The sequence below is a fragment of the Octopus bimaculoides genome, chromosome 29, assembly GCF_001194135.2.
Source record: "Octopus bimaculoides isolate UCB-OBI-ISO-001 chromosome 29, ASM119413v2, whole genome shotgun sequence".
Classification (NCBI taxonomy): domain Eukaryota; kingdom Metazoa; phylum Mollusca; class Cephalopoda; order Octopoda; family Octopodidae; genus Octopus; species Octopus bimaculoides.
Genome location: NC_069009.1, coordinates 11,152,941 through 11,157,466, shown reverse-complemented (window position 1 = coordinate 11,157,466; position 4,526 = coordinate 11,152,941). Strand labels below are relative to the sequence as shown.

At 37.7% G+C, this 4,526-nt stretch overlaps 1 protein-coding gene across 1 annotated transcript in view; it reads left to right on the top strand.

The window, feature by feature from the left end:
• LOC106871602 (leucine-rich repeat-containing G-protein coupled receptor 4-like) overlaps window positions 1–4,526 on the top strand; it is a 61,891-nt gene that overhangs the window by 49,783 nt on the left and 7,582 nt on the right. The window contains exon 16 of the mRNA XM_052977856.1: window positions 1,513–1,565. The gene's annotated coding sequence lies outside the window, so the exon portion shown is untranslated. The remainder of the gene's footprint in view (window positions 1–1,512; window positions 1,566–4,526) is intronic.

Here is a 4,526-nt window from a genome sequence, read left to right as displayed (position 1 = left end):
TATATATATATATATATATATATATGTATATATCTACATACATATATATATGTATGTATGTATATATATGTATATGTATGTGTGTATCTATATGTGTGTATGTGAGCGTGTTTGTGTGTGTGTATGAGTAGCTATTTATTATCCCTGTAGAAACACGTGCTGTCCAATTTAGAAATCAGTACATTTCTAATTGTATCTAGAAAATGAATGAATCTAGATTTGACGAGGTTCAGTGTTAGTAAAAGAATAAGATAATATAAGACATTTACATCTTTGTATTTGATATATGATATAACGAAGCAGGGAGGGAGAAGAAAGTATATATAAGAGGCACTACTATTTCTATTATACGAAACTCAATGCTCTATATTAAATGCTCACAATAAACTGCTACCAACAAGAATTGCCAATCGCTCATAGCTCAAGTTATGACAATGAGTCAGTCTACCTTTACTTACCTATGGGGAGGGAGCGGAATTCTTCCACAACATTTCCCCTTTTCAGAATCAGTCTCTTCTATCCTTTTCAGAAATGAACTCCGCTCCGACTTTTTTGATATCTCTTACATTTAGGGCTCAATTGTAGTGTTTCCCTTCTGATCCGTATTCTGCTGCTAGAACGTATAGTTACAAATTGATTGGGTGTTGGTACCTGAAACGTGACGTACAATACTTCCATCGGGATTTCATTTCATTTCTCGTAACAGGTTTATCCGGGTAGTTTTTCTTAGGCTGGTAAATAAGTTTTTGTATTATAAATTATTTTATTAACAGGAATATCATTCTTCCAATTTGTTTCATAATTACACCGTCGTTCCAGCTTTCTTTACCACATCTATAGGCTTAAAAAATCTATGTCACCTAACTTTTTAAGTATTCTTAATTAATTATCGGCTGTCTATCTAGTCCTCATTAGGAACATGTTATCTGGTATATGGCCGAATTCAACTGAGTATAAACACTAGAACAAAAATGTGTGTGTGTGTGTTTGGGACTTTAATACACAGGAATCAATTTCAGTTCTATAGTAGAAAGGAATTTCAATATCTATCAACCACTTCCTCTCACCCTATCTCTTTCCCTCTCACTTTTTCTCGACCTTGCTCGATACAGGAGTCAAATTTAAGTATCTTAATTTTCTCATTAAGTTCATTGCTACTTCGTGGTCCACTAGGCATGGGTGTTAAGAAGTAGTAATACAACACATAGGTAGTGGTTTCAAATTTCTTCCAGAAATTACAAGAGACCTATACGCGTCAGGTACGTGCAGAAAAAGAATTGATGTCCCAATTAAAGAATAAATTTTTATCCCAATTGAAGAATAAATTGTATTTAGTATAACAAATTTCTATACAACATATTTTACTTTTTTCTTGCAATACGTCAGGAAAAAATTTCATTCCCGAGCAACACAAGATGCCTCTGCTAGTAATAAGTTATTCTGTACTCTTACTTCATTATTGAGTCCTCTTTCTCAATTTCCTTACATATAATTTATATATGATTATTGTAGATCGAGTATGAATTATCAAACTTGACAGCTGCGTGTGAAATTGAACATTGTCGGTAAGCAAAATTGCATTTAACGTTTATTAGTTTTATTTTCATATTTGGGATCAAAATCTTCCATTGATCTATGTTTTGAGTATGTATTAAGTTTGATAATGCTGTACTTATTGAACATAAAATACAAATTTATACTTACAATCAACCATTCACCTGTATTGTATAAAAGACAGATAAATTCATGTATATATATATAGAGAGAGAGAGAGAGAGCCAGACAGACAGAGAAAGAGAGAGAGAGTGAACTATATGTGAGTGTGAACACAGTGTATACATATATCTTCGTTACCATCATCATCAGCATGAGCTTCATCATGATCATCACATTATCATCATCATCATCATCTTCTTCATCCTCATCATCAACATAATCACCATCATCAGTTTTCGTATGGTTTCTACGGCTTTACAGAGTGTCTCCTGGATAGAATACATTAAAGTGTGTAGAGAGTCCGCGTTGCAATTTCAAAGAGTAAAGGGGCTGCAGCAGCTTCTATAACTGAAGATGAATAAAAGAAAAAATGTCATAATTTAAGACATGGTGATGTGAGAGGGAGAAGTGTGACGAACGGAAGACGTTTAAAGTGTTGAGGTGGTGGTAGTCGAGAGAGAGAGAGAGAGAGAGAGAGAGAGAGAGAGAGAGAGAGAGAGAGAAAGAAGTTAGTCACTATTGTGGGAGAGAGTATTGAGTTAGAGACAGAAGGGAAGGCATTCATGTTAGTAGCTGATAAGAAGGGGAGACAGAAAGGAGTAAAGTGATAAGGAGGGCCGTGTAGAAATGTTCCAGGAACATGTTTTATTAAAAAGGACGGGCTATGCGGTTGAACGTGCTGGACAAAAGAAAATAAGAAAGGGATAAAATAGATGAGTGAGGGGGATGCAGAAATAAAGAAGTATCGAAGTCATCAGATGTAAACCAGAAAGTGGAGAAGCTCTCAGACAAAAGAAGACAGTGAATGAGTAGTGAATTGCAGTGGTCTAGCAAATGAACATGGGACGTGGTGAGACGAAAGACACGATTGATACAATGATGATTTAGAGACGCTGGGAAATGGATCGAAAAAGGATACTTAAGCTTGGTTACAGTTATCAGGACGGGTCAATATATTGTCCCACAGTCCAGCTAAAAATAGGAGAGTTAGAGTGATAAGAGGAAATTGAAATTGGGGTATCGTTCATAGTTTTCGAGCTTCATAAGTGGGGATGCGATGAATGAATAGCGACTAAACTATCCCATTTGTTAAGAATATTTGTCAAATACTCAATTGTGTAATCCGTTCTACTTTCTCCGGGGAACTGAGTATTGCTAATTGTTGATTTTCTGTGTTTGGTGCTTGTACTACCTGGTGACACAATATGTATGTAGGTAAGATTTTCCTTAACATATTGTGCGATTTTTCTTCCCTAAAAACGTAATTTATCCCCAAGAAGCAGACCAGGAAGATATCAGGTTGTCAAAACACATCATCTTCATTAACATGCATTAACACCACTCGTTATTAATACACTGTCACTGTCGCTGAGGTAGATATATATACTGAAATGAATTGATAGGTCCACATATTACGCCCAAAGGTACATATTTTTCCTCCGATGAAATTATACTTATGTCACATAAAGGTGAATTCAATGTACACGTTTCTGATTAAATCATTGTGTATCAATTGGAATGGCTGGCTGTAACATGCGAAGATGACCAATTTGATAATAACAAGCAATCATTAACTTCCTTACCTCTATTTTCTTTTCCTCTTTTAAATTGATATGAAATATATGCTTAGCATAGACCTAATTTTAACGGAACGTCATTCCCCAAAATACGAGGTATTGAACAAGTATTTCCTTGGGTGCAAGCATCCCTTCACGAGCTTAAAATATTAACGTGGTTAACATATTGTTACGAACGCCCGCACGCGAAGCACCCCCTCAACCGAAGAGGGAACTCGCGCGCGCGCGCGAACGCTCGTACGCTCAGTGAGCTAGCAACCCGTCTCGGTCACCTGACCGATAATAAAGCCCCGGCTGGAGCACGCAACGAAGAACAACACAGGCAAAAGGAGGGGAGGAAGAAACAACACGAAGACCATGCGTTGGGTAACCTTTTCTTTTTACATACATAACATCACAGAATACATTTAAAACATTAGAATAGAGCATTACATAATAACAATTCCAATACATGGCATGACAGTTCAATAACGTTGACTGACAAAGTTTCCAAACAATTACAAGCTTTTCAATGATTTTTACATCGTAAAGTTCGTGTCTCAAGTTTCATTTGACAACAAAGTTCTTCTGCTTCTTTCTTTTGTATTTCTTTTCTTTTCCTTTCTTTTAGAAGCATTTAACAACAGAGTTAACAACTCAGAGTTCTTTTTCTTTAAAATAATATAAAAGCATTTACCACAACGAAGTTCGTTTCCTTCAGGTCTGCTACTTCCACTGACCAGGGCAGTCTGCCACTACAATTCCGTCTCTCTCTCACTGGGACTCTATATATTTCTGCTGACCATAGCTTTCTCTCTGTCAGACTTATTCTTCATCTTCGTCTCACTCGACTGGTCCCATCTCCACGGGCAAACTGCTGTCCCCCAACTGCTTCGGACGACTGCTACCACTCGACACAACCTATCCTGCTGCCTCCCAGAGCTCGACTGACTCCATCTCCACGGGCAAACTGCTGTCCCCCAACTGCCTCGGCTGGCTGCTACCGCTCGACTGGCCAAAATTCTCTGCTCACTGCTTCGGCCGACTGCTTCCCGCTAATTCCTGTCCTGCTGAACTTTCGGTGACCGGAAAGGGGGCAGCTACGCTAAAAATAGCTGTGGTTGCCGACAAGACAAAGGAAATAGCATTGTCTCCAACTGACCAGAGTACGGGTTCAAAACCCAGCCCGGGAGATAGGGATATAATGCCAACTGTATTTTCGGTGTTCGCATCAATATCTTCTAATTATATATA